Source organism: Thunnus albacares, chromosome 9 (genome assembly GCF_914725855.1).
Source record: "Thunnus albacares chromosome 9, fThuAlb1.1, whole genome shotgun sequence".
NCBI classification, from domain to species: domain Eukaryota; kingdom Metazoa; phylum Chordata; class Actinopteri; order Scombriformes; family Scombridae; genus Thunnus; species Thunnus albacares.
In genome coordinates this window covers 1748308-1760338 of record NC_058114.1, presented here as the reverse complement: position 1 = coordinate 1760338, position 12031 = coordinate 1748308, and the positions used below count along the sequence as shown (strand labels likewise).

At 40.6% G+C, this 12031-nt stretch overlaps 1 long non-coding RNA gene across 3 annotated transcripts; it reads left to right on the top strand.

Moving 5' to 3' along the window:
- Positions 1-224: 224 nt before the first annotated feature.
- On the top strand, positions 225-11657 carry LOC122988340. Of its 3 annotated transcripts, none has more exons than XR_006404775.1 (3): positions 225-410; positions 2564-2726; positions 11393-11657. It is a non-coding gene; the product is annotated as an uncharacterized LOC122988340 (long non-coding RNA). The 3 variants fall into 3 exon arrangements; XR_006404774.1 differs by lacking the exon at positions 225-410 and adding an exon at positions 1309-1734; XR_006404773.1 differs by lacking the exons at positions 225-410; positions 2564-2726 and adding exons at positions 9160-9920; positions 10934-11023.
- The last annotated feature ends 374 nt before the right edge of the window (positions 11658-12031 follow it).

The following is a 12031-nucleotide window of genomic DNA, read 5'->3' as shown; positions in this document are numbered from 1 at the left end:
CTGCTCACAATCATGGGAAAAGGAGCAGCTGTAAAATGGTGGATACATTCTTTTGAGCGTCACAACCACCGTGAAATGACTTGCTTCACTATGAGAATTTGATCCATTCGGTCCGATGACATTTGGAAAGTCTAGAAGAACCGAGGATTAAATTATTTTATCCCTGTTGAAGTGAGTGAAGGGCTAGTTTCTACTGAGCATGCTCTATGGGCCCAACAATCAGGAAGCATGAGCAACATCTGGTTATTTCTTTACAGTGAGAAGCGGCTTTTTTGGCTTCATGCACCACTGAGCAACTTTCATAAGAATGAACGGAGCCTCGCCTCCAAACGATGGTCCAGTTCTCTTCATACATCCATGATGACCACATGTTGTCGTGATACGCCTTGAACACAGATTAACAGTTGGAGGTAACGCACAATGCAACAGCAAAACAAAGGGAAGAGGACTGCTGGCTAGCAAACGTAATAACGCAAGTTTTTAAATATTAAATATCAGTTGAGCAAATGGCATGAAAGGCCCCGAAGATACAAAGATGTGTGAAACAGTTAATTCGAAAGTAGCTTATATGGCTACCTTGTGTGGTAGTTAGCCACATGAAGTAACTAGCTGCAAAGTTTCTTTGCTGGTGTTTTAATGTATAACACAGCAAACGACAGCTGTCTCATTAACTAGCTAGCTTATCAAGCAAGCATTAACCGCATAAGCAAGCTAGCTGCACAGTTTCCTAGCCAGCTTATTTAGCAAACTTTAGCCCATTAACAATTCCTAGCTAATGCCTTAATAGTGTTGTGAAGTGGGAGATATTTCGAGCGCCCCTGGTTCCAGTATTAAAAATCCCGTCTGTGTTTCTCTCAGACTGTCAATGACTCAGTTTTCTCTCCTCTACAGTTCGGATCAACATGAAAGGTGCATTTCAGCAACAAACAGCCAATCAAAGAGCTTAAAATTTGGTAATGTGCGTCGCTAACAGTGGGCAGAAGCTAAAGATTATGATGTTGAGAAAACCTATTTTAGACCAAAGTGTAAATAATGTAAACTGGCGCCAGAATATAAACCTGTAGGATCGTTACATTATCCAGGAGAGTCCTGAGTCTCTACGTTCAGTAACATCAAGGAGATCAATTAAAGAAACATTTGAAATGAGGAAAAACACTTCAGCAATCAGCGTCCTCTCACACTTAACAACTCTTTAACATAGCAAACAGCAGCTGTCCATAGGGTCTCATTGATTAGCTAGTTTATATAGCAAACATTAGACACATAAGCAAGCTAGGTAGCTTATGTGGATACCTCAAATGGGACACGTTAGCTACATAAGTAAGCTAGCTGCACACTTTATGGCTTGTGGGTTAATGGTAAAATATAGTAAACATCTGCTGTCCATCTCCTTTAGTAACATTTTACAGCAGCAGTGGTTTAATTGTTCCTTGTCTCATTGTTTTAATACTGTAATGAAATACAGAAATGAACCTTGCAGACGTCCCAGAGGATCCACGACTTGGAACCCTTCTGATTTTGGACCCTTTCTCTGTGGATGCTGCTTCAAGAAGACATGGCTCTATCCACTGTGTTGGAAAATAAACCGATGGAACTATCAGCACACAGCAGCCTGAAGCTTCAGCTCACACAGATTGATCCTCCTTCATTCTGGATACTGGCTGCCAGTCAATATCCCTCTCGGTCAAAACGGGGCAATCAAATTTCGGTTGCCTTTCACCACCACGTATTTATGTGAGTCAGAGTTTTCCATTGTGACTGTCACAAAATCAAATGCAAGGAACAAACTGAAAGCAACTTGGAATGCTACTCTGCGTATCAGCTTCTCACCCGTCCCACCACGACTTGATCTCATTATTTTCCACAAGAGAACCCAAAGTGTCTCACTGAGGGTTAGCAGAATATTTATTTATTACAGCCCAGTTTATTTTTTCTCCTTTTTGTGTCATTCCTCATTTATTTGGGAAGGTGGTCCTGAAGTTATAAAAGGTTGATAACCTCTAAGCTATCTAACTTTTGCTGTGGATGGAGAATCTCTGTTACATGGTAGTGATGTCAAAGCAAAAGTATTGCGGAAAGATGTTTCGATGCCTCGCTTCACCACGCCAAAAATCATGTGACCACCTCAAACAAGGCCTCGTTATGCTTCTCTGTCTGGCACGATATGTAAAACCAGAGCTGTAGACAAGATAACATCAATGAAAGCAGTGGTTATGTAGATGTTTGGTTCTGTGATTTTGTGTTTATTTGTGTACAAATCTCTTGAAAACTACAAATATTTATTGGGCTCATTGTGTGTTGATATGAATGTATATATGAGCTCCCTCACTGGTGGTTTAGTCAGCTCCAGGTAGTAACTGTTAGTGTATGTGAGGCTGATTGTGTGATTTTCCTGCAGCAGTGTGTCATTTAACAAGCAGGCGGGAAGACTGAAAATACTCAAATCCCACTATAGAGCAGAACAATCATCTTTTACTGTTATCACCCATAATATTAAAAATGCATGTTGATTTTCTACAAGCGTTTGATAAGCCAGCAGCTGATTTCTGGCTTCTCGACGCAGGTGAAAGCTCCACTTTGCAGAGAAACTATGGCGAAGCGTTTGTTGTCTTGCTGCTGGCCGAGGCTCTCGCGTGCTGGCTGGAGAAACGCTGCAGAGCTGCCAGGACGAGCGGCGCTGCCAGCCGCCGTCTCTCAAGCCAGAGACGCCGCTTCGGCCTGAGAGGGTAAGAACCTCAAAAAGCTCCGTCAATATTGATTTAAGGGTGTTTTAATTGATGTCTCATGCTCTCTGTGTGTCGTTACAAAGAACATCAGTCCTGCATCTTTCACAGAGATGGGGAACATCAAATTCATTTTACCTTTGTAGTTTTCACTACTTACAGTTAATATAACTTTACTGAACAGACAGAAATGAACAGAAACAGAAGTCAATACACCATGAGGCACATTGGTTAGATAATTGAATTTACTTTTACAATTTAACTGCAATCCTGCAGGTTTATTGCATGTCATCTTGTGTAGAATGAGTTTAATAAAATGTTGGTGTTAATCTGTATAATATCAGTCCTGCAGGATGTCAGATTGTTCGGTTAATGTGGGCTGAATCGTAGCACTATGATGGAAACTGTCATCAGCTCCTTTCATCCATCTGCACCGCTCATATGTTTTGAAAATGTGGCAACACTATAAAAAGGCTTTAGCCATTTTTTTCTCGCATTATTTCATGCAATGTGAGAATTTGACTTGAAATTTCAGACATATCGGTGTCTTACAGTGAGATCTATGAGCACAGTTTTGTGTTTAATGACCAATGTTTGTCTCACAACTGTCGACCTTTGTCTGGAACAACGAAAAATCACAGTATGTAGGAGCGTTTACCGCACATATATCACATATGTCCCATAGATATGTAATGTGGGTCAACTTTTAAAAGGGAAATATGAAGAGGGGAATCAGGAGGAGACGGGTCCCCCTCACATTTCAAATCTGTTATCATTACTTCTACAGTTTAGTGACTTATTAGATTTTCTCTGAACAGATTCTTCTGACTGTCCAGCTGTCGAAAAATCCAGATGACAGAAAAGAGGCGGCGATAAAAACGCCCATCTGAGTCGCTGTCAGTCATCACTGTGAGCTCACCACAATAAACCAGTTTCGTTGCCCTGAGTTTTACCTGTCAGGCTACTACCTGACTGACTGATAGGAGGTTGTACCTGCAGCCAGAGAGGAAGACACTGTGAACTCCTCTTCTTCACATTTTACAGGTTAAAACAAACGTCATGTAATCTCTTGTTTTTTTTTAAAGTGCTAGAATTGAACAATCAAATATTATAGATTAGATATAATAGATAACAAAATATATATATAATATAATCATAAAGTATCAATGAAGACTAAATGTAATTTTTAAGTAGAGTTGTCAAAGTGTGTCAAAACTACAGTAATTTACATTTCTACTTTTTTATTTTGTATATATTGTGTTAATTTTTAAAACACACACACATAAAAAAACAACAACAATAAAAAAATCATGACAGCAACATGTAACAACATACATGTAAAGATTAATATAATCCAGTATTAAGCTGCTAGTTTTCAGAGATACAGAAGAGAAAAAAAACGGGAATTTTACTCAGTTTTTATTAAGATGGGATTCACTGTGAAGGTTAATCCTCCCCTCTGTAGAAAGTCTGAAATTTCATATGGTTAATGAACTAAAAAAAAGTGTTATTTCCCTTTAAAGTGAGGCTTTCTATTGGTTAAACCTTTTAATAATAATAATTCTCTGAACCGCTGGATTACTGTTGGAGGTTTGTCTTTGACTTTACTGTAAAGGGTTAATTTCTATTTTTATTAGACTGACATTAATGTGGAAAGCACAATATGACATATTTCATAATGTATTACTTTCTAGATGTATATAACTATTTAAAATACCAGAAATAGCATCCACATACGTTGAACAACCTTTGACCTTTGACCCTTTTTGTCTGAAACCAAACCGACGCTCTTCTTTGTTGCTTTGTTCGTCTTCTTCTCCGCTGACACGGAGGAATGTGGAGTTCGGAGGGATGTAGAATCTTTAACATGCTGTTAGAGCGTCGCGGCGTGTTTGGCGGTGAACGCAGAGGAACCCTGTCGGTCCGGCGGGAAGGGGACGAGGTGGAGGAGGGAGGTTCGGGTGTGTTTTGAAAAAGCAGGGTGGGGGGGAGGGGAGGGGGTGGGGGGAGGAGGGGTGTTGTCAGTGTATGTAGGAGGAATCCTGGCTGTCAGAGGACATGAGGATGACAGGCTTGGCCGCCACTCGCCGCCACTCTTCCTGATCGGCTGTGATGTGCCAAGATGGACATCAGCACAGCCGGGGTCTCTCTGGCTACCAGCCCCGCCTGTCCGCTCAAATGCCAACACATATTGCACAATATCTTGTTTTAGGGGGAAGAACCGCGGCACTTTTGGCATCAGGCGTCCGCCTCGCCGTCACTTGGCTGCCGTTCCTCGTGTCTTCGGGGCCTTTTTTTGGAGGAGAGCTGCGCCGCCTCTGTGTGTTTTTCTATGAGCAGAAAGCGCCGAACAAATCACTCCAAAACTTTAATGTTCGGCGCCAACGTGACCGTCAGCCCTCACCCGGCAGAATTGATGAGTGCCTTCTGATAATCCATTAAGACGTGGCTAAAGGTCGGCGAGTATAAATAGCCTTCAAGGACGCTGCGTGGAATCATCAGAGGGAAATCAAACTGAAGAGGACACGCAGGCAAACTGCTCATTAATCTGCAACATGAAGGTGTTTGTCTGCTATTAAACATGTTTGTCAGCTGACAAAATAACAGAAACACCTGAACTTTTCAGACTTATGACACCATTTCTAGTTTCCCAAATTTCAACTGATACTAAGATTTACAAGTTATAATGTAAATATCAGTATGTTAGTATCACATGCTGTTGTATATTCTATTGCTCCAAATATGTAATTATCACATATTCTCTTTTTTATATTTTTTACTTCACTCTCTATACTGACACTATGTAAAAGGCATAAAATGCTCAAAAAATAGTATTTTAAAAAAACATGAATTATTTATGTAAATGTATTAAATTAACACCTTCTGTTTGGAAACGTAAAATGATATTAAAGATGCACAATGATTTATTTAGGACTGAATACATGATGTTTAGATTTCAGACATGCTGGTCTTTACTTTGGACTTTATTTGCAAAACCTGTGACTTTTATTTGTTACTTTTATTTTTCCTTTGTGACTCACAAAACAATAATTATGAACCTTTTGAATTTAAGTATTAAATTTGATAGTTCTGTGTTTTCAATATCAAAACAAAAAAAATGCACCAAAAATCCAAAACAGAACATTTTTTAACATTAATACACTTAAATCATGAGAGTTAAACAGGCCTGTATCTGTTAATAATCATCAGATATACTGTTGGCATATTGAACCAGGTTGCATGTGAATATACTTTATATACTTTACATTTATGATGTCAAAACATAAACTGGGGTTTTAAGATCCATGTTGTGCTTTTGTCACAGTGACAGAAGTGTTTGCTGTTGGACCGAGACGCTGACACTCTATGAAGAGCTCAGCAGATGAACGTTCAGGCTGTGAAGTGCAGTTCAGTGATAACCGACTGTTTTTCAGTGTTTCTGGATGAACAAAATAAAAAAAAACAAAAAAACAAACAACAACCTCCAAACACGTCGTCCAGGCAGGAAGAACGAGCCGAGCTCACAAACGCGTCCAAGCTCGCCGCCGAGCGGTTTGATCGAACGTCTTGGCTCTGAGTGACGGAGAGGCAGATGGTGCTCATGGCTGACGCTCAAAACCCTCTCTCTACACACACACACACACACACACACACACACACACACACACACACACACACACACATATGCAGCCCTCCACTCAGGTCCATGTTGTCTGCCAGCCCTCTGGGCTCTGTGGCTGCCTCTACATTCACCATTCAATATGTTAGGACAACACACACACACACACACACACACACACACACACACACACACACACACACACGCACACACACACACACACACACACACACACGCAGTAGTGTAGCAGCTGGTTGTACAGTGGAGGTGTCAGCTCTGTTGTGTGGAGACTCTCCACTAGAATATATTAACCTCAGTGGTTCAGTTTATTCCACAGAGTCTCTGCAGTGACAGACTGTTACTGTTCAGAGCTCCTATTGGTGGAATCTTCACATTTTATTGACCTCATGTGCCCCGCCCCTTTTTTAAAAATCCGTTCCACTTCCTGTTTTGTCTCTTAACTTCCTGTTCTTCTTGCTGCTGCAGTAAATACAAGTCAAAAGTCTGGGTCCTGATTGGTTCACACAGCCTGCCCACGTTCACATATTTGAGGAGGTCATGTGACCCGGCAGCAGTGCAGATATCGGATTAAAAAGACCGTCAATGGTGCAAAGATATGTTCAGCTAGCTTACAGCTAGCTTACTGCTAGCTTACCGCTAGCTCAGGCAGCTACTTTTGTGCTGTTTGTGTGGGGAAACTTTAGGTTCTTGTTGGGGAGGTTGAGGCAAGAAAAATATATTGTTTGCTGGACTCAGTGTCGGCTTTACAAACACCAAACAGGCTTTATAAGTAGAGTGTTTGTGCCGCGGGTGGGGAGAGGGGAAACCAGAGCTCAGCACCCTTGATGAGCGAATTATTGGTGAATTCCTCCTGAGAAGTTACAGAGGTGGAAGATGAAAAAGAAAAGAGAGTCTGAAAAGAGAGTAAACCAAATGTCTTCAAGTTGTGTGTAAACATTTATTTATGAGACATTATTGTTTTTAGTGGCTGCGTGTTCCTCATGCTTCTCAACCCTCCAGCAGCCGTTTCATCACAGATTCAAGTTGCCAAGAACTTAAAAGAAATAAGAAATAATCTTTGCAACTCTTATTATTTTACTATTAGTAACACTATATACTGTGTAGCCTCCTCTTGATCAATATCTTGCACATCCATCCCATTCCCTTCTGTTTAATATTTAAAATTTAAACCTGTCAGCTGCTCCTCTCACCCAGAATATATTTAACATTTTTCTTTTGTTAATTCATTCTTTTTTTTATATTATTTTAGGATTACTTAAGTTTTGTGTATTTTTGTGTACATCTAAGACTGCTGCTTCTGATTCTGATCAGCTGTGCACTGAAAGATCTACTTAATAAATGGTGTTATGTTTATCCATACGTTGTGTTTTTACAAGTGACGCATCACATCTACACACCAGCACACGGCAGCAACGGATTTCCTCTCAGTTTGTATATTATCATCCTGAATCATGTTTTTCTGTGTGTGCACTCCAGACAGTATCAATCAAACAGCTGTTTGTTTATTTGATCTTTTCATATAATACGTGAGAGTTAATATTTCAATTTATTTTACACAATCGTATCAGTTTCACACCGTTTCTCAGTCGTAGTTTCTCATTTCTCCAGTTTCTGTGTGTACACATGAGAACCAAACACTCTCCTGTCTGTTTGTTCATAAATCCCAAAGATTGTTTAGAAAGTGGCGAACGGCTTCTTTTGTGCATAAACAACGTTATAAATGAGGCCCCTGATCTCTGATTGGCTGGCAGGTGGCTGTTAAAATCATATATATGACATCAAAATTAGTTCATGGCTGTGTCTGATATTGTTCTCTATATATTATATAATGCACTATATGTTTATTTTCCTCTCTTTTTATTTGTGTTTATTCATTATTTGTATAGTTTTGTTATGTTTATATTTCTCATAGTAAAGTATTGATAAAAATATATATTTTTCTTGTAATGATTCCAGTTTCAAACGGCAGCCAGCACACTTTCCCCTCTTTGGTATTTGTATGATCACCTGATAAACGACTGAGATGATCAATCGATTATGGAAGCCGTCGTCCTTTAATTCATCGTCGGGCCTCAGTGTCCAGATGTAGATGAGCAGCAGCATCTGCAGCTGACAGCAGAGATGTTTTCTTCTCTGTTGGAGAACAATGAAGTCATTATTGCACTGATTTCTTTCTCCTGCTCAGTAAACCAGATGCCTGGATGATCTGCGTGTGTTTCTAATCGTTGGAGCACGTGTCCAGCAGGTCCTTATTACTGCCTGCAGGCTGCGTTCAGGACACACAGGAAAGATCCGTACATTGGAGCGTTCGTCTCTTAAATACAGTAACTCGGAGTGACGTTATGACATATATGTCTTACTACTACTTATTACTAATACTACAGTAATTTAGTAAGTTTTCTTGTTATACCAACTTATGATGTTATGATGAGAAAAGTTTATTGTTTTAATGAGATAATTCAGTATATATATAAAAATATGTAGAGATGGAAAAGCTTCTGATTATAACGAGAAACTGAGCAATGTGCTGCTTTTCATCCCCTGAGGACGATGAAATATAAAGATATAAATATATAAATATATTTGATTATAGTTTCCTCATGTTGCAGAGTCAGTGTGCTTTGGAAGTAGCTTCAGCTGACTTTGTACGTCTCTTATCAGTAACATTACTGTCAGTGCTCCGTCCTCATCATGGTACCTTCAGTGGTCTGACATTTTCTTTTTTTTTCTTTGTCGATGTTTCAAAGTGAAATTGGGAAATGTACTTATATAAACTATATAAACGTTACCCCGTAACACAAAGCCTCATCACAGTGTGCACACATAGCCTGTATGTAAAGATGGACGCAGCGAGATGTGACGTCACCCGTTTTGAAGGCGAGAGTTGGAGCTTATAGTTGACGCCATCTTTTCTGTTTGGAGTCAGGAGTGCAGGGTGGCGTCTCGGACCCAAGCTGAAATATTGTGACAACAGTCGGACTCGGACTGTCAATCAACACCCACACGGCAAACTAAAGATGTTCCAACACCATTTTTTCCTTCCCGATACTGATTTTGATTCCTGAACTTACATATCAGCCGATGCAGAGTACCGATCAGATACTGTTGCGTTAAAGAAAAAATTGAACAGCTGTATATTATTAACCCTGTATAGATATAATATTATTTCTATCTTTGGTGTGATGTGTCTTCAAATGCTTTATAAGATTACTGGTGTTGAAATTGGCACCACTAGTGGCGAAACAAAGCCTTGCATACTGGACACGTTGCCTTTTCACTGGTGGGACATTTTGCTAACGGCTAACGTTACACTAATTACCGGAGATCAATAGTTTTGGAGCAGCAAGTTTTTAAATAAATTACGTGTTATTGGATCGGTGCATAGATGTACGTACTCGCAGACATCAGCTACTAACAACAGCTGAAATAAACACGACGCATCACGACGGCGAGGCAGAGCGGGTTCTTACCTGCTAACAGACTCCATCTTTGTAGCTGTGGTTTCGTGCCAGCCATGTTTTCTGAGGAGATTTCAAGTAGGATACTTTGGAAAATGTGTAAGTAAAGCATTTGTCAATTAAACTTTTACAAAAAATAAGACCTGTCTACTTGTGTGCTGTAAATTTATTTTCATAAGTGCGTTCAGCTGTGTGTTGACGAGTGTAGGGTTATCATATAGATGATCAGCTTCACTGCGTGCATATTGATTTTTTCCGAGTGATAAAGCAGTTGGTGATGCAGGTTTGGAAACGTTGGCCATATGAACTGATACTGAATTAATTAACGAGATCGTTTTAATTACAGGATCATAGATACACATTGATTTGATTGATTTATTTTAATGTGCAATGTAAAAAAACAAACACAAGCTTGCACTGCTGCGTCACTTTGCCTCTGGAACAATGAGGTATTTATTTTTTATTATTATATTTTATTATTATATTATCATTTGAAACAGATTGCAGTAGACCAGCTGCATAAAACTACAGATGAGCAGCACTACGCCCTCTTCAGTTTATTATAATGGACTCGCTCTGCTGCGGCCATGCTGCAACAGACATAGACACAAACAGCCATCAGTTCTGTAGCCTTGGTTGCTAAGGTGGTTGCTAAGGTGGTTGCTAAGGTGTTTCCATGTGTTGTTCAGCTCCAACATGTACAGATGGATTTGAGAAGTTGACAAAGTGAAATCCTGCTACTATAGTTTGTTTACGTAGCCTCCGGAGCCGGAGGAAGCTTCCTGAAGCTGACCAATCAGAACAGAGTGGGCTCATCAGGAGGCGGGGCCTTAAAGAGACAGGAGCTAAAACGGCCTGTTTCAGACAGAGGCTGAACTGAGGGGCTGCATAAAGGACCAGTAGAAGATAAATAAGGAGTTTTTAACTGGAAATCATGCAAAGATATTCCAGTAGAGCCCCAGAATATAAATATAGAGCTGGAAATGTGCAGAATATGAGTCCTTTAAACATCGCAGCCCCTTGCATTGTTTTAACACAGGGCTGTTTTCAGTCTGGATACAGTCTTACTCTTATATCTGTTTTGTGATATGTGTTGGTTCTCAAACCCTCAGACTGTGCTCCACATGAACGTCTGTAAAAATGTTCTCTGAACATTCCTTCAAAGTGTCACCTCAGTGTTGCAGATCTCCAGCACGAACGCAGTTAAGTCACATCTCACAGCAAAATTACAAATGACATGTTCTTGTCACCAGCAGCATTAGTGTTCTCTGGATCGTGGGTCAACGAGGAGATTCAGCCAGAATCAAAAACACAAGAAAACACATCAAGGAGGTTAAACAGCTCAGATTCAGTCCAGTGAACCAGTGAATCTTCTCCCTCTGATCTCATTCACTTTCTGTGTCAGATGGTCCCAATTCCTCAGCAGCCCCTGAGCGTAATCAGTTCCTGTTGTGCATTTCAAAGCTATTTGGCCTATTTACACTTCATACTGTACAATATATATGTTGACAGCAGCAGAAATAAAGGAGGATGTATGGTATTTATTTCTCTGTGTGGTTCTCCCTCTGCAGTCTCAACCACCTGGAACACAAAGGCATCTGACAGCAATCAGGACCAAGAGGGAAAATGCATGAAAACAAACACTCTTGTTTGGAGCGGAGGCTTCCTGGCTTTTGTCAAATGCTCCGTTTGAGCGATCCTCTAATGTTCTGCAAGTGCAGATGCTAAACATTTAAAATTAGAGGAAGAACAACAAGAAAATACACAGGAGACGACTCGAACAAGATCTTCTGGACAGAGTGTGGAGGAGGAGAACAACAACAACACACACACACACACACAAAAAAAAAGACAAAAGGGTCATTTAATATGGCTGATGTGGTGACTGTGGCGGTGGAAGGACAGCTGGCGAGCTACTTGGGGAAGCGTTCCTGTGAATGTGTCTTCATGTGGACACTTTGGCTTCACTGAGCTTCAGTGGGACGGACGGGGCGGGCGGGTGGATGCAGCGCTGGGTGGCAGGGTGCTGCTGCTGCTGCTGCTGCTGCGACGCCCACGGGCGCCGCCGTGCTCCACAAAGAGGAGGGGAAAGGGAAAACAGATGTTGACAATCAGGTCTTTTCTCTCTCTCTCTCTCTCTCTCTCTCTCTCTCTCTCTCTCTCTCTCTCTCTGGTTAGCAAGAGGAAGGAAGTGAAATGCACATATTTGG